Source organism: Saimiri boliviensis, chromosome 4 (genome assembly GCF_048565385.1).
Source record: "Saimiri boliviensis isolate mSaiBol1 chromosome 4, mSaiBol1.pri, whole genome shotgun sequence".
NCBI lineage: Eukaryota > Metazoa > Chordata > Mammalia > Primates > Cebidae > Saimiri > Saimiri boliviensis.
In genome coordinates this window covers 79,811,739-79,831,107 of record NC_133452.1, presented here as the reverse complement: position 1 = coordinate 79,831,107, position 19,369 = coordinate 79,811,739, and the positions used below count along the sequence as shown (strand labels likewise).

Below are 19,369 nucleotides of genomic sequence, written 5' to 3'. Positions count from 1 at the left end.
CCAGAAAATAAAAATCCTGTATGTGATTTTAAAACATAGGGTTTTTAGAATTCTTCCCAAAATATATCATTAGGGCATATATATAAAAATTACTGTTCCTCATATACCACATACAAGTCAAACTTTTCCATCCTATGAACATAAATTTCACTATCTATAAATAAAAGAGCTACATTCCAACATCATGTTTTTTTTTGTTAGACTCCTTTGCTCCTAAAACAAACAATTAAGAGCAAAAAAAAAAAAAAAATCAAAATGGGATAAATGAGAACCTTCATATTATTCTTTCCTTCTGTGATTCCAACATAAGAACGTCTCAGTTTCCTGATACGGAGAAAAAACACTTCCAGGGACTTTAATATGGCTACACTGTTTTTACTAAAAAAAAGTCCAAAACGGCACTTTGGGGTTATTTGCAAATACAATAATTCAGATGCAATGCACAAAAGAACATACCAACATTGTCAAAATGGCTATGCTTTCAGTAATGTTGTATACATGATTCCACTAATCTTAATAATCCCCAGCTAATATTCTGGGTTGTATTATTAAACCGACGTCCAATACACTGGGTACACCATTAGAATTCTAAGGCTTCACAAAAGCAGCCTGAAATAAAGCTGGTCCTCTGCTGCCATCTAGTGAAGTCATAAGATCCCAAAAAGAAATCAAAAGTGACAACTGTTCAGTGATGAATCTATTCAATCAATCATTAAAATCCATTAATTATTTCAGAACCTGGTGTTTAAAATATTTTGCTACAAAAAAATGCTACAATAATAAATATACTGGATTATTTTACTTTAAAGAAAATGTATATGTATTTCCACAAATGTATTCTGGAGTATATAGAACATAGCAATAAACTATTATAATAAGCTTATCAGATGAATAATTACTCATTTGAAAAAAGTTATTTAGAATAATATTATCACAGTATTCTTCTAAAAGCAAAAATTTCAAAAAAAGCTAATTTTTTAAGTTTTCAATTAGCAATAATTGTGCCTCAGATAAACCTCATTGGCTACAATACTGCCACTGCGCAAAGCTAAAACAAGCTAAATTTACAACCACACTGAAATTGTCCAAGTATGATGCACTTATACAATGGAATGACCCATATAATAGAATGATTTCTCCCAAGACACTATGAAAATAATAGCAAGTTTTATTTTAAGTATAAAACTATATGATGGCTTTTAAAATACGTCCTGAAAGTCCACAAAATTATTTGACACTTTTATCCTCAAGAGATGAAGCTTAATTCCCCTCCCTGTAAGTGTGGGCTAGACTAATATGTTACTTGCAAGAAACAGAATATGGCAGAAGTGGATTGTACGTCATTTCTGGGGCTAGATTAGATTAGATTATAAAGAGACTAATACTTCCATCTTGGGTGTTCTCCTGGATCATTTGCTCTGAGTAAAGCTGGCTGCCATATGGTGAGCAGACTCAGGCAGCTGTGAGAACCCACTCGGAACCCCAAAGCTGGTATGAAGATTATTTTAACCAGAAGACATTTGAGAGTCAACAAATGCAGAAAGGCAGCTTCTCAGAGCTTTCCTTAACTGACTAAAAGCAGAAACTTTTGAGAATGAAGCTAACATAAATCTTCTCTTCAAGGTAGCTTCACTCCCAGAAAGAAGACCGAGAGTAAAACTATCATAAATCCCCTCTCCAGGAGAGTTTTATGGCCATGAAGATGATGTAAAAGACCATTCCTCGCTGTAAAAACAAACATTACCGCAAACTTTCTTAATTTGTATTTGTTCCTCTAAAAATCCACTTATCTTTCCTAAAGAAATACATTTTTTTTTTTTTCCTACACTGAGGCCTATTCTCTGCCCTCCCTTTCCCCCATTAAGTTAGGCATAGAAACTTTAGGCATACTCCCATTAAGTGAGGCATACTAACTTTAACCATTTTGCAAGCCACTTCTTTTGTGCACGTCCATACATACACAAACTAACTTTGTTTTTTCTCTCGCTAATCCATGTTTGGTCAGTTTAATTTGTAGGCCTAACTATTGAACCTAAACAGGTACAGAAAAGTTTTTCCTCCCCACTGGCAGGAAATGGAGGCCTCATGCCAATAGCCAGTTGAGGAACTGAGGCCTGCCATCAACCACATGAGTGAGCTTAGAAGGGGACCCTTGAAATGACAACAGCCCTGGCCAACAGCTTGACTGCAATCTGATAGAAGACACTGAACCAGAATCACCCAACTTAATAGCTTCAAAAAAAAAGAATAAGACCTACTATTTGATAGCACAATAGGGTGACTACTGTCAACCATAACTTAACTGTACATTTCAAAATAACTTAGAGTGTAATTGGATTGCTTGTAACAAGGGGAAAATGCTTGAGGTGATGGATTTAAGAAAAACAAAAAAGACTTGCCCAATTAAATTGCTCCCAAGAAACTATGATGATAGTAAATATTTTAATTTTAGACTGTTATATTTTGGGATAATTTTAGGGTAATTCATTAGGAATGGCTATAACGATTAAGATAATGAAGGGAGGGAGAAAAGAACATCAGCAGATGCACTATTTCAATAAATTTCTGGTTGACAAGAAATAGATGGAGAAGTACTGAAAAGTGCTGAGAAGCATGCACAGAGGTATCAGGTTTCACAGATGGAGATGCCTATTTTACAAAACCCCAAAGAAGATCCAGACTCAGAAACATCAAGTGCACAGGATGACTAGAGTGACATATGGACTGAAAATGAGGGACTGGTTATTTTTAGCTACATACAATTAAATTCTCACAACTTATACACACAACACACAGGTTATTCCTCAAGGAAAAAAGAAAAATCAGAGAGCTCTTCTCTAAAGAAACTCAAACAGGATGGGAAGGTAAACAGAAAAAATAAGAAACTGAACCAAATGGGTAGTGAGGGGAGAGCAACTTAGCACAACTGCTTATCATAAAGCAAAGGTCAGAAGTTGACAAACCCAGCCCACATTCAGGGAGCTTCCAAGCAGCTTCTCTGCCTCATTTCAAATGCACAGCCAACCAAGAATCACCACACATTTGAAGAAACTAGAAACATAAAGAAGAAAGATGATTCAAGGAAAAGAAAAATAACTTTACGCTTTTAACTAGTATTCTCATAGATTCAAGAAGCTATCACATCCACAAATCAAGAAAAAGTTGTCATAAAAAAGTACAGGAAGAGAACAAGAATGTATGGACCATTGAAAATTAAAAGCATAATTACCAGAATAAGTAATTCAACAAAAAAGAAAGAAAGAAAATAAGAGAAGCTCCTTGAAAAAGAGACAAGGTAAAAGTTATGAGAGAAAAGACTAGAGATGGAAACGAATCTAGAAAGTCTAACAACCAATAGTTCTAGAAAGGGAAAATAGAAAAAAACATGAAATAAAATATCAGAGATGAGATCAAATTTCCTTTAATGGAAGAACCCAGGCTTTCAGATTCAAAGGGATCACCAAGTGAAGATCACAATCAACAGAGGGAGGGGGGAGGAAATAACAAGAAATAATTATAGATATCAACTGGAAAATTTTAGGCCAAAACAAAAATAATTCTAAGTTTCCAGTGGCAAGGGTAGACCACTTATAAAGAACTAGAATCTGAAAAAATCAGACTTTTTATCAATAAGAGAGGTTACTAGAAGATAAAGGAACAAGATTTTTAACATTCTGAGGGAAAATCATTTCCATCTAAAATTTTATATACAGCCAAACTATTCAATATAGGGGCAGAGCAAGAGCATTTTCATATCCCAGGAGTGTATATGGAGTTACTTCCTGCATATTATTAGAAACTGACTTGGAGAGATATCCTTGCAAAGTAAGAAAATAAACCAAGAGAAATAAAGGTGAAGGGAGAAAAGAAAAGTTAGATGGAATCCAGAAAGCTAGATCCAACCAGAAAAATAGTTGGAAGCAGAGTTTTATATAGAGGCAGGAAATCACAGAAGGCTCTAAGAAAGAAAAGTCTTTGGAATAACAAAAAGATAACTGATATAAATAAAATGACTAAAACCTTGAAAGCACTTGATAACAGGATAAAGCCAATTTGTAAAGACGTATAAAAGTATTTAAATTCAACAACAGAAACACTTTACCTGCAATGGCAGAGGGGTCATGACATTGAACCTAGGGCAAGTTAGCTGTCCTTTGGTGGTCATTCCCATTCCTGCACTTGTGTGCTCTCTGGTGTAACCCGGTTTGAGAAGCAGGTAAAATACATTTCCCAGGCTCCCTTGCCAGCTCACTGGCAGGAGACAGGAAAAAAGGAGAGAAAAACTTATTTCTTGGTTCTTGGACTAAACGGAAGAAAAGGCGGGCAAAGAGACTTTGATAAGCTACATCTGCAGAAACTCCCATAAAGGTGATTAATAGTGATATAAACATATGATTTACAGATTTGGAGATAATACAAGAGTTGAAAATAAAAATAATTAAAAGTGGCTGCCCTGAGGGAGCAGGGCTGATGTAGAGGAGAAATGGATGAGAATGGGTTCTAGCTTTCCTCCATTATAAGCTTTCCAGTGTTATCTGATTTGTTTCACAACAAATAAGTATTATCTTAACAAGGTAATAATTTTATGTTTATTCATCTAATAGAAAAGTATTTAATAAAGTAGAAAAATATTTATGATATATTAAGCCAAAATACTAGGTTACTAAATTATAAATAAAATATACTAAACAGTTTGTATAGAAAACATATTTCACCTAACGGAAGTTCCATTATAGCAGAGATCACTGTAATTTCCAACATCTAGAATGTTGGAAATTACACAATACACACTTAAGAAATTGTAGAATGAATATGTTTTCATTTAATCAACTAAACAAAAAAATAAAGAGAGAGGGAAAAGTCTAACAACATACACATCAAAATGTAAGCAGCAACCATCTCTAACTGGTGAAATTACGGATGCTTTTCATGTTTGTCCTGTTCCTTACCTTAATCGCCTAACTTTTCTACAATGAATACAAATTACTTTTATAATAGGGGAAAATATTTAAGACAAAATCATTTTTTCATTATTATAAGACCAGAATCACAAGGCAAAAAAGAGATTTTTACTAAAATGCTTATCAAGTCCAAATCAGAAAAGGTTTCAACTACTACTCTTAAAATAAGTTTAGGAAAGTATACACATACTTGATCTTTCTTTTTTTTTTTTTTTTTTTTTTTTGAGATGTTTCGCTCTTGTTACCCAGGCTGGAGTGCAATGGCGCGATCTCGGCTCACCGCAACCTCCGCCTCCCGGGTTCAGGCAATTCTCCTGCCTCAGCCTCCTGAGTAGCTGGGATTACAGGCACGTGCCACCATGCCCAGCTAATTTTTTGTATTTTTAGTAGAGACGGGGTTTCACCATGTTGACCAGGATGGTCTCGATCTCTCGACCTCGTGATCCACCCGCCTCGGCCTCCCAAAGTGCTGGGATTACAGGCTTGAGCCACCGCGCCCGGCCTACTTGTTGATCTTAACCTAATTAAGAGAATTTGAAAAGCCTGCAAAATAACAGGACACTGCAAACTTATTATTCATAGCACTGATCAGGTAATTAGTTCCAACACTAGCAAAATAAATCTCATAAATCTACCAGTTCTGTACATAAGAAGCCTCTCTTGGTTGTTTTAATTAGTCACTTTTAGATTAAGTAGCTCTACTCATAATGAGAATGTACAGTGTCTTCATTAGACTTCAAAGTGTAAAATCAAATGATATATTCATTTGTATTAATTACTATTTATGTAACAGGTTATGCTTTTCAGAACTCTATAGCCATACAAGTTAAATATGTAAAATACAGTATTCTTCTAAGTGATCTTCCATCAGAGTATGCCACATGCATTGCTCTAAAGATTTACCTTGATATGGAATAAAATTTAAAAGCCACTTAATGTGTTCTGGGTAACACTACACATCACAGAGGCAGGTAAAAAACATTTTGATTTTTATAAAGCAATCCAACTTCATGAAAAGAAAAAAATCAAAAGAATTTTTCCAAAAGTTGTGTTTTATTTTATATTTGTCCCTGACTGGCTAATTACTTTCACTTTTCTTTTGTATAAAGCATGCATTCTAGAAAAATCAACTATAATTCTTTCAATTTTTCACTAATTCACAAAGAGGATCAGGTTTTTTCCTCTTTTTTATCTAATCTAGTATCTGCCACTTCCATAGTCACACATAATAAACAAGAGTATGAGTATGTGAGCAAATAATAAATTCTTAAGAAGGTATCATAGAATCATTTAAAAAAAGAAGAAGAAAGAAAAAGGTATGAAAATCCAGTTAACATCTCATCAAACGGATAAGCTCTACTGCTGAGATGAGCAAATGTTCTTCCATCTGGTCAGAGCACTACTCAATACTAAATATCAATACTCAATACTGACTGTCTTACTTATTTCCCACATAAAATTTTAAAATCCATCCAGGAAAATCCAATATTACACTCTGAAAATGAAAACAAGAGTCATATTTCATATAGAGTATCAAGTAATGCTCTTTAGTAGCCCTTTGGTGTCTCTTACTTGTCTGGTACTATACATAGTTTTGTTACATCTCTTACTACATCTTAAATTGTACTTCATTTTCCTGCTGAGAGTAGGAACTGTATTTTTATTTTCCTCTAATGTCTTGTACTATCTTTGAGATCTTCTAAAGCTTACAGTAGCTTAATAGTTATCTATTAAAGCAATATTTTCTGCAAATATATTTATTATCCCATGAAGTGAAAGGAATAATATAATTTGAATACCATCATAAAGCAATTTGAAAAAACTGATAGAGGTTTTTCTATTATTTATTTATAAGAGAACAGCATATAGTATATCACATTATATGGAGGATCAGAAAGTAAGGAAAGAAAACAGCAGGTAAAAAGAGAAGGCACAATGTCTGCAGAAACCAAACATCCAACTCTTAATATTGATTATCCCAAGGGGTGGGATAAAAGTTCTCATAGGGAGAACTTTTTAATTTCTTTTTGTTTTGTTTTTTTTTTTGAGACGGAGTTTTGCTCTTGTTACCCAGGCTGGAGTGCAATGGCGCGATCTCAGCTCACCGCAACCTCCACCTCCTGGGTTCAGGCAATTCTCCTGCCTCAGCCTCCTGAGTAGCTGGGATTACAGGCACACGCCACCATGCCCAGCTAATTTTTTGTACTTTTAGTAGAGACGGGGTTTCACCATGTTGACCAGGATGGTCTCGATCTCTTGACCTCATGATCCACCCGCCTCGGCCTCCCAAAGTGCTGGAATTACAGGCTTGAGCCACCGCGCCCGGTCCTTTTAATTTCTTTTTAATGTTTTATAAGAAAGATATTATTAGAATAAATACATTTTAAGACATAAAGATTCATTTATTAGAATAAACAGTAAAAATTATTATCAAAATATTGAGAAAATAATGAAGATATGACCTGGCAGAAAAAGATTCGGGGCTCTGATCACTTGCATTCAAATCCCAGTCCTGCTGCTTACAACAACTATGTGCGACCTTGAAAAAGTTACTTATTCACAATGCTACATTTTAGAGTTGTGAGGATTAAATGAGATAAATGTGCTGCGCAAAGTACTCAGAACAACGCCTAATGTACATTAAGAGTTAAGCAAGTTATTACCTGTTATAACTGTTACCATAACCAAAATACAGAATGAACTTGTGCAACTACCCTAGTATTCAAAAAAATGCTAATCAAAGCAATTTTAAAATTCATTTTCCTTTAATTTTTACATCAGTAAAGTATTTTTAAGAAAAAAATTCATTTTCCAATCGTCAACTTGGCTACATTATTTATAGTAAGTGAAACTACCTCAAATTGCCAAGGATGTACACTCGAGCAATGCTGCTGGGGCGTATGATACAACCTCTGGCAAGGTGTATCATATCACCTCTGGCAACACGAAACAAGGACTTCAAAGGTTTCCATACTATATCTAAATAATACAATTTTTTGTCAAAATTTATGCAAAGATGGGCATAAGGAGATTAGTACAGTATTTACACCAAGAAAAAAACTGGAGTCCAAATGCCCCAATAATAGAGAGCAAACTATTTTTTCTTGGCAGCAATTTTTTTCTTGGCAGCAGTCATTTTTAAAATACGTAACAATGAAATACACTCATGTTAATATAAAAAGCAGAATACAAAAATAATTATGGCTGAGCAAGGTGGCTCAGGCCTGTAATCCCAACACTTTGGGAGGTCAAGGCAGCCAGATAACTTTGGCCCAGGCGTTCGAGACCAGCCTAAGCAACATGGGGAAACCCTGTCTCAACAACAACAACAAAATACAAAAATTGATGGTTACGGTGGCTCATGCCTGTAATCCCAGCACTTTGGGAGGCTGAGGTAGGCGGATCACCTGAGGTCAGAAGTTCAAGACCAGCCTGACCAACATGGAGAAACCCAGTCTCTATACTAAAGATACAAAATTAGCCAGGCACGGTGTTGCATGCCTATAACCCCAGATACTTGGGGGATTGAGGCAGAAGAATCGCTTGAACCTGGGAGGCGGGGGTTGCAGTGAGCTGAGATCGTGCCATTGCACTCCATCCTGGGCAACAAGAGCAAAACTCTGTCTCAAAAAAAAAAAGAAAAAAAAAATCAGCTGGGTATAGTGACATGCACCTGTAGTCCCAGCTTCTCTGAAGGCTGAGGTTGGGAGAATCACTTGAGTTTGGGAGGTTGAGGCTGTAGTGAGCCATGAGTGTGCCACTTCACTACATCCTAGGCAACAGAGTGAGACCCTGTCTCAAAAAATCATCATCATCATCATCATCATCACCACCATCATCATGTAGTTTAGTTCCAATTACCTGACCTGCTAAGCCTACCACAGCTAGCACAATCTCTGGCATATGGTAAATGTTCATAAATATTTGTTAACTACATGAATGAACAAAGAGACAAATTCAGTCTCTTTATCCTATATTGTTTGTTTCTCACTTGTTTGGGTCCAGTAGCCCAGCTCTATTTAGGGGGAAAAAACGTTTGAAAATATTAACAAAGAATGAATTTGTTTTCATCTTTCAAAGCTTCACATGTTTGCTGCTCCGGAACATGGGCAACTGAAAATTTTGAGTTAGGGTTGCACCTATGTTTGCACCAAAGTTTTATATGTATCTGCTTAGCTCTAAGAGTTCTCTAGCCAGATTTTGGTAATAGGTAATAAATTTGGTTGATTTTATTTTTAAATACCATTTCAAAGACAGTATCTCTATTAACCAGTAGTAACTCTCATACTTAGGATTTAATTAAAGAATCTACTATTTAAGGGACCTTTTTATCCTTTAATGAATCCTAAAGATGTGACTACTATCCAACAGGTATTTCAAAGATTTGGTTTTAAAATGTTAAACTGTTTTGCCTTTACTTAATTTTCTTTTTGTACAATAACTATATCACACTTAAAAGAACTCTGAGTGAACTCTGGGAAATCAATATTGGTCTCCATGTAATAATGGTTTTCAAAACAGTTTAACAGCAATAACTAATATGTATTGAGTGCTGTACTAACAAGCATTTTATGTGGGTCTCCGCCAATTAATGGAGAAATTTCTCAGGTATATTCTTAACTCACGACTGGCTAAATATTACTTTGAATTAGGTCACTGATTTTTAAATTTTGTTCCATGAGGCACTACAGATTGTGGCTCCCAAGACAGGTTAAAACTCACAAATAATCAAGGTGCTTTTCAAAAATGCATTTTCTCGGAACCAACCCAGGGTTAATGAATTTGAATCTCTGAATTTTTTTTTTTTTTTAATAAAAGGTTCTTATGATGGTAGCATAACTGGAATTGCTGCCCTAAAAAGTTCCATGGTAACCTCAGAGGCCATGCCAGAATGCAACAACCTCAATACTTTCCTTGATTTGCAGCAACCAAAGCACTACGGCTTGTATCTATTTCATAGAGGGGGACTCCAAGAAACATTTAGGCTTGGGGAGGGAGTCAAATAAGTTCTGCTGTTTGTAAAGTCAAAGAGTCCTTCTTTTTAAACCAATTTACCACAAGATATCATCAAACATAGCTTCAGATCAATAAACAGTGTTTCTGAGCTGACCTCTAAATATTCTCTGGTAGTCTCACTTTTCAGTGATTAAAAAAACACAGAGGAACCATAGCTTTATTGTGTCCCACCCCGTTGCAAGGAAATTGGCCTGGATCCCTAACTATAGTTCTGATGAAACTACTATTAAAAACAGGGCAGGAGTCTTCAAATGACGAGGTCTGGCCTACATTCTCTCTAAGAGTTCTGAATTATCACCAGGGGTATGAATACTAAATATTTATTGAGTCCTAAAATTAGTATAGTTAGTATAATTTCCATTACTATAAGAAAAAACTACCTTAAACCTAATTTATTTTATTGATTGATTGAGACAGGGTCTTTCTCTGTAGCCCAGGAGGGAGGACAGTCGCGCAATCTCAGCTCACTGCAACCTCTGCCTCCTGCGTTCAAATGATTCTTGTGTCTCAGCCTCCCAAGTAGCCAGTATTACAGGTATAAGCCACCACATCTGGCTAATTTTTCTATTTTTAGTAGAGACAGGGTTTTGCCATGTTGGTCAGGCTGATCTCCAACTCCTGACCTCAAGTGATCTGCCCACCTCAACCTCTCAAAGTGCTGAAATTACTGGCATGAGCCACCATGCCCAGCCTAAATCTAATTTTAAAAGCCCAAGTACTAAAATACACAATGATGCTGATTTTGCCACTATCTACTTGTATGATTTGAAACAAAATATTTTACTTCTCTGGAATCGGGTCCCTCAGACACCTCCACAAAAACTCTTAAGTTTCCCCAGAACAATTAAAGAAGTAAAAGTCCTTCCCAGACATAACTTTATTTACTGTTGAGTTCCTAAATACTAGGTATGATGTCACAGCTATAACTAATATTTATTGGTAAATAATAAGACAGGAAATAAATTCTTATTTAACTCCAACATTCATTTCATCTCTAGTTCTTATGTTACATATCAGGAACTATTTCCCTTGCTTTCAAAAGAAAACTAGAGCCAAAAAGAAATTTATAAAGAGCTAAGTGAACTAAATGAAAGCAGTATACACAACACCTAATTGATCATAATTTGACTCATTCTGTTTCTAAATGATAAGATATATTTTGTTTTTTGTTTATAGTTCACTGAAAATTATTCCAGAGACATCTGAAACCTCTTTAATATTCTTCTCAGTATGTAAGACTTTTCTAGCCTAGCATCTCATTACCTTATCCACACTATTGCTGTCTGAACATTCGGCTCCAGTTATTAGAATAAACATATTTTGTTATTCATCTCATGGTCCTTCACAGAAAAAGTTTAGATTAGAATGAAAACTTAAAGCCAGATTACAGGAAAAACTTAAAGCTAGGGATTCTGTCTTAAACAGTCCTAATCCACGCAGCATCTAACACAGAGCCCTAAAGGTAATTAAAGTTTTCAATATAATTTCTGAATGAATGAAAGATAGAAGGGAATTCCCAGACCAGGACTCAGGAAAATAAACCTGTCTATAATTTCCTTCAGGAAGTATTATACAAATGTATCTCACCTCCTTAAACAGATGTGTTATAAAAAGCTGAACATAAATACATTTCCATAAATGCCTAAGTGGCTTTTTTATTCCCTGCAATAAATTTTCCTTATAAAGCAACTCCCAAATTTACCTTTTACATTCAGTTTTTCCTGAAGTAGGGTATGCTTGCATATGTGTATTATATAAATAAGTCAAAAGATAAAGATATACATATAGATATATACGTAAAAATTGCAACCATAGCACCAGCCCTTTTGTTGGCTATTACATTATTCCTATAGTCTTATATTTTTCCTATGTCAAGCACAATCTGAGTTATCTTCTACTTTACTATTTGTATTACAACAGTAGTTATTAAAAACATTTGGTTTTTACCTACTGACTCAATAACAGTTGAAATTAAATTTATAGTACTTAAACTCTCACCAGAAAGAATTAAAATGTGTGGAAATTAACTGTAAAATTTTTATATAGTTCTAAATTTTTACCACTTTCAATGGATGTTGGATTAATTTCTTCTGAAGATTTAATTTCTTTTTATTGTATCGCAAAGTCTGCTAATAAACTAAGTACACAAATTCTATTATAAAATTCTATCTTTTCCCAGAGTATCTGTTAGCAAGCAGTATTTCACAATTACAAGATAGTTCAATTCAAACTGTAACTGTAGTGCCATTATATTACTTCTCCTGGTACTGCATTTACACTCTAGTAGAACTGACTCCTCCTCCTGGGAAGAGCCATGAAAATAATGAAATAAGAATACTCAAGACAAAAGAAATATTAAGAAAGAAGTGTAATATATGTTAGGAACTGTCAGAAGTACAATGAGCTCCTTTAAAATAAACTTTGATTATTTGGCAGTTTTCAACAAAATTGAAGGACAGTCTAATCAAGGAGTCATAAAGACTTACAAAGCAACTATCAAGTGTAACTGCAAGTCATTGAGAATCATTTTGTTTAACTCTGAAAGCAGTGAGAGGGAGCAAGGGGGCTGCTATATTTCAATACACTTTCACCAATATTATGGTTTAATAAAACGATTTTATCACATGCATGAAGTATATTTTCATCAAAATACTGAAACTGCATTTTTGGCTTATTTAATCTACAGAAAGTGGAAATAAGCCAAATCTACAAATGCTTGATAATGACCAGTTCTCACGATCAAAACCTCAGCCAAATTGAAAGTCCTACTATCTGATAGGAAAAGTCTGACTTCATTTTTATTCCAAGTACACGAGTTAATAAACGTTTTGTACCAATTATCTCACATTTGAATTTCAATGTGAGACAGACAGGTAGATTTTAAAAACCCTGCCGTAACTGTCTCTTGGATAAAATGAGGTACTTTTACTAACTCTTAATAATGTTCTCTTTGCTCTCTTGGAAATCTCCCTCAGGAGAGGCATTTGTTAACAACAGCCAAAGGAAAAAAGATAGGAAATGTTTAAAGGAAAAGTGTTATCACTTTCAACTTACTCCCACTGCCCTACTCTATACTCTGCAAAAACTGAGAATACCCCAACCCAATCCAAAACACGTTGTTGCTAAATTCAACAGACACTTTTCACTCCTCAGCTTACTAATTCTCTACAAGATTTACCCTTTCTTTGGAGACATTTTTCCTTTCCCTCAGCTTCAATGGCAGATATTTCTCCTGGTTTTCTCCCACCTCCCTTACTCTCAGTCACTATTGCTTCCTCTACTCAGCAGTCTGTCCACATCCCTCTCTGTGCTATCACATCCTATTATCTCCTTAATCTGTATCTTCAATCCAGATTCTTCTCCTAAACCCAAGATCCAAATAGCTAAATATACAAAGAATGCTGAGGAAATGTGTGCCAGAGGTATTCCTAACCTAATTTATTTCACTATCTTGTTTTCTCAGAAAATAAATTTTATTTACACTTATTTAATCAACTGGGAATTAATCTGCTGAAGCTCTAAATTGAATTTGTGCCAAGTTGTTAATCAATTATCCCCAAACACTTTATTATTAGTTAAATAATTATCTGCAAGTTCTATGAGATAAGAACAGTGTTCACACTACTCACTGCTGTTTGCCCAGAACATAGCACAGTACCTGACACAGAGCGGCGATCCAAGAAACAGAAACTATAATCTGGTGAATTACTAAAGTCTTAGAGGTGGAGAATGTAATGAGAGAGAATTTTCAAAGCTCAAGAAAAAGTTAAATCAACAAAATTTTAAAATTCAAAACTTCGACAAGTTAAAATATAACCAAGTGCTATGGTTTGAAAATCCATGGTGAAACTTTATCTCCAGTGCAACAGTACTGAGAGATGGAATCTCTAGGAGGTGATTAGGCCATGAGGGCTCTGCCCTCATGCATGAGATTAGCAATCTTACAAAAGGACTGGAGGTGACTAGCCAGGCCCTTTTGCTCTTCTACCACGTGGGCATATAGCATTTGCCCCTTTGGCCATCGGAGGACGCCACACCAAGGAACCATCTTGGAAGCAAAAAGTAACCTTCACCAGACAGTGAACCTTCTAGCACCTTGATTCTGAACTTCCCAGACTCCAGAACTGTGAAAAATGAATTTCTGTTCTTTATAAATCTCAAGTATTTTACTACAGCAGCACAAATGAAATAAGATGCTAACTACAATTAAATGCTGGAAACCTTTTCTAAGGAAGCTCTCTGATCTTCCGAAAACATTCTTAAGATTTCAGCTCTAGAAGACTGTTTTCCTCCAGAGAAAGCAATATAAGAATAGGAGTACTCATTCAGGTACAGGCTGAGTTATAGAGAGAAGAACAGGTAGGAGCCTAGAGTCTGTGTGGGGAAAAAAAAATCGAAGTGCATTTGGGAGGTAGGTGAGATGTACTATATAAAACATACTTTGCAAAGTCAAGTGAGAACCCTGTGGATCAGAATTAGAGATACTAGGCCTTCCTTTTGAGTTCAACTCCTACCAAAACCATACATTTCTCATCTCAAAAACCTTCCATTATTATAAAAGATACTGCAAAGAAATAACGAAACACACTGCTGATCAGTACATTTAAAATAAGCCTTTTGTATATTAACACCCAATACACAGGCAAGGTGGTCACTATCAGAATGACATACTTCCAAGTGGATCATCATGACTCAGTTCCAACCTTAGAAGATAGTCTTCAGTCAAAATGAATTTATGATATTAATTCTTCATAGCAAAGTAATAATGGTAACAATGACAATAAAAGAAGTTTTTAAATATGTAGAAATGCCACATTGCCTATAATTTAAAAGTCTTCCAGATTAAGAAAATCAAGCCATACAAATATTAGAAGAAATACGGGAGAATTAATTCTTCTTTAACCTCAGTAAAGTTTAGTTAGAAACTTCAGTATAGTTAGAAAGGAGAGGCTTTCTAACTATAAATCAAAATCAAGAGGCAATAAAAATTAATAAACTTGATTTCATAAAAATAATAAAATTTTGTATGTCAAAAAAACAACATGAACGAAGTCAAAAGACGACAGAAAAGAAATAAGGACAGATCATTCACAAAAAAAATAAGTACAGCCATGAGAGGATATTCAACCTCATTCATAATTAAAACTAGAATGAAATACAACTTCTTACTAACCGGACTGGTGAAAATTCAAAATTTTGCCAACACATTCTGTTAGCAAGGCTGTGGTGGTATAGGCATTCTCACAAACTGCCTGTGGGAATACAATCTGGCACTACCCCTTTGGAGCAAAAACTCATACTATCTAACAAAACTTCGTATACACCTAGCCTTCAACTCAGCAATCCTTCTTTCTAGAAACTGACCCTGAAATTAGACTTTCAACAATATGGGAAGAAAGTCAGCCCAAAGTTATTCATCACAGCATCATTTGCAATTACAAAATACTATTAACAATCTAAACAGCTATATATAGGAGAGTAATTGAAAAAACTATGTACTCAAACGATGAGTACTACGCAGCTGTTAAAAAAAAGAATGAAGATGACATCTGTAAAGTGAAACACAGTGGTTTCTAGAATATGCTGTTAAATGGAAAAAACAAGGTGAAAAGACTATCTAATTCTAAAATGTATGGTATCTTTCCTATAAGAAAGGGGAAAAAGAAAAGTGCATCTGCTCATGTGTACAAAAATAAATACAAGAAGGGTATATCAGAAAATGATGAGGCTGGTTATTTAAGGGGGTGGGTAGGAATAGATTGAAAGACAAGAGAAAGATAAAGGGTTAAAAGGGAAAGGAGAAAGTAACATTTCTCAGAGTATACCACTCTGTAGTTTTGACTTTCAGAATCATGGTAGTGTTTCACACACTCAGAAAAATGAAAAATTAAAATCAACACATGATGAGGGCAAACTCAGAATATAAGCAGAAACAAATGAAACTAATTACAAATGAAAACTAAGTATACTAAAAGGGTTGGCAGGAAGAGAGAAAATAATTAAATAACTTTGGAACACAGTACACTTGAACTATATACCCTAAGGCTGAAGTCAGACCAACTGTTCACAAATATTACACTCTATTCAAATGGATTCTCATAGTGGCTTGGGGTAGCAATTCCAAAACTACTCTATGTGTTTTATAGTAAATATTATGAATAATACAAACCAAGTGTCTCCCTGTCAGAGAGAGGAGTTACAAATAGAAAATGAGAAAAACTTCAATAAATCCTATGGTAGTGAATTAGAATTGGAAATATCACTATGAACTCACGATTTTGGGAAAAAAAATGTATGCATACAAATACAGACAAAGATAGATACTTAAATAGATATAGGTGGGTATTTTGTATACACACACACATTTCCTAGTTCTATCTTCTGAGAGGGCCTAGAAACAATGACATCCCAGTACTAACAAGCCCCACTTGTGTGCAGAAATCAGTTTCTAAATACCACTCCTTAGAGAAACAGTTGATTCCAGGGCTGGGGTACGAAAAGTACAAGACAAATCTGCCACATCTAGGGGTGCCAGAAACAAGGAAGTACTCAAAATATGAGGGGGAGATGTCGAAAGACCAGAGTCATTTGATGGGGCTCTTAACAGTCAAATGAGACATCTGGAGCAATAAACTAATTACTAAGATAGATTATAACTCACAGAATATAATATGTGCCTATGAGTCCATACTGATGGAAATAAAAAAAGAAAGAAAATTTTAAAATGAGAAAGAAGGGAAAGTTCTTCCTAACAGCTGAATTACACTATTCTACTTAGCAAACATAACAGTAGTAATTGTTTCAGGTGAATCATCAATGAATGTTAAAAATAATGGGGAAAAGCATAAGAAATAGAACATTTACATGGTCTCAGAGTATCTCTCCCACATATTCTTAAGTACAAAGGAAAAATAACTGTATCCTGGCAGACATGCCTTTATCAATAAATAAAATAATACTAAATACAAAATAAAAATAAAATAACAGACATAACTTTATCAGTCTGGCACACACCAACTAAATCTCTTGCTCAAAGTCAACATCATCACTAACAGGACAATTCAACATTATGTGCCTCCTGAAATGACATGCAGAATATTACTACTGTGATGTTCTTGCAAGCATGCCCAACTTGAATCCTGAGGAAACATCAAACAAACTCAATTTGAGAGACAAGCTACAAGATAGCTGGCCAATGCTATTCCAAAGTGTCAGAGTCGTGAAAGAAAGCTGAAGGAATTATTGCAGAGAAAAAATAAAGGAAGAGACATGGCAACCTAATGAAACACGTGATCCTAGACTGGATCCTGGACCAGAAACAGGACATGATATTGAGATTTCTGGTGAAATCTGAATAACACCAATAATCAATATATCAGTGTTAGTCTTGATTTTGGCCACTGTATAATATAAGATGTTAACACTTGGGGAATCTGGTTAAGAGCACATGGAAATTCTTTGTGCTATTTTTGGAAGACTTTCTAAATCTGACATAATTCCAAATTAGAAGACTTTTTTAAATGTTTAATTCCCAGAAATCAAAAAATGCAACCAATAGTATTCAGAGCTATAAAAACTAAAGACAGCTCATTTTTTAAAGTATGATTTTATTGAAATACAAGAAACATAATTAATTCTTCCATCAAATAAACTTTCATCTGTTTCTGAGACTACAGCAGCTTAGTCTCCATCAATTCACCTATTACAAATAATAAAATTTCTCACTGTTTCATTTTTAATAACGTTTGTATTTCTGTTTATATTACCTGGCTTTACATTTCAGAAATATTCCCTATTCTACAATGTTTTAGAATCCACTAGCGTTTCCTGTCAAAACCACTCTAGGCCAACAGGGGAGAATCACTTGAGGCCAGGAGTGTCAGACCAGCCTGGGCAACATAGCAAAACCCAGTTTATTTAAAAAAAAAAAAAAAAAAAGCCACTCTACTTACTGTTATCTCCAGGCCTTCAGGCCTTGGTCAGGCTAATGCAAAATTCTTACACAATACCTTTTATTGTTAACTATATCCAGGTTTCCTAGTACACTCAATTTCAGAGATCTTGGTTTAAATATTCTTACTAGACATAACAAATTGCCATTAAATTATGAAATAAGGGTAATAAAAAGAAATCCCACACTCTATCCTGACATAGCTTTAATGACAATGGAGTCCAGGCTTCACAGCTATTAATCAGCTATTCTGATTTCATTGCTTCCAAAACCGTTGTACAGCCTCCTCAGGCTCTTTTCACCTTATTCAGTCACAGAAAGTCCCTCTTCCATGCTAACAGACTTAAATTCTACTGCGCAAAAGAAAGATTTTGCACTGGTCCAGAAACACCTTGCAAAATTTTCTTTCTCTCAGACTAAAGTATCCTAAAACAGAGTAGGTATTCAGTAAATACTCAGGAGTTTTCCTTTTGGTATTGGAGAAGCCTGGTTCTAAGAGAAATTAAATATTTCCATTACCAATCAAAACATCTTAGCCAATTACTTCACGAAAAATTACTCTGGCCAATCACCTAGGGGCCTAACAATACTGAGACACAGAGAAAGGTGGCACAACTATAGAGGAGGGAAATAAAAAATCAGTAAAAGTTGGATGGTAGAAACAAGATACAAATTTTGCAGTATTTATTATTTTGCCCAAGGCTTACCATGATACGGTGTGAAGAAATCAATGCAGAAAGCAAAGAGTATCTAAGGTCAGGAGTGGCAGCTCATGCCCGTATCCTAACACTTTGGGAAGCCAAGGCAGGAGGATCACCACAGCTCAGGAGTTCAAGACCAGCCTGAGCTACATGTCAAGACTGTATCTCTACCAAAATTGTAAAAATTAGCTGCGCATAGAGGCACCTATCTGTAATCTCAGCTACTTGAGGCTGAGGTGGGAAAATGGCTTGAGTCCAGGAGGTCGAAGTTGCAGTGAGCAATTGTGCCACTGCACTCTAGCCTAGGCAACAGAGTGAGGACCCTGTATCAAAAAAATAAACTTTAACTGAAAGGAAAAAGAAAGAGCACCCAAAATATGAAACTTCTAAGAGGTTACATCTTGCCTCAATCCCAAATCCTGAGTTCATTTTGTAGTACAAAGCCTAGAGATAGACACCTTGACCTCACATTTTCCACTCTTTATCCACTCAGAGAAGTAGGTAATAAACCCATTTAAGACATTTTTCCACTAAAATACCTGTCTCAACAACATCCTTACTACCAATTTAATAGATTATGAACATAATCTAACCCAACAGAGAACAGAGAACAGAGAGAGTTCACCATTTTTAGATATAAAATATAATTTTAGTATTCTGAAAATAAGCAGAAAGGCTAATTTTCATTTATCTGTCAAAAACACATATCCACAGGAAAGGGTGCAGAAGGAGTAAATGAT

The 19,369-nt window shown here is 35.1% G+C and overlaps 1 protein-coding gene and 1 pseudogene across 2 annotated transcripts in view; both read right to left on the bottom strand.

Annotated features, from left to right (window-relative positions):
* Nucleotides 1-19,369, bottom strand: part of RNGTT (RNA guanylyltransferase and 5'-phosphatase) — a 342,640-nt gene that overhangs the window by 256,860 nt on the left and 66,411 nt on the right. The gene's annotated exons all lie outside the window — the stretch shown is intronic.
* LOC120363358 (U4 spliceosomal RNA) lies at nucleotides 941-1,050 on the bottom strand (annotated as a pseudogene).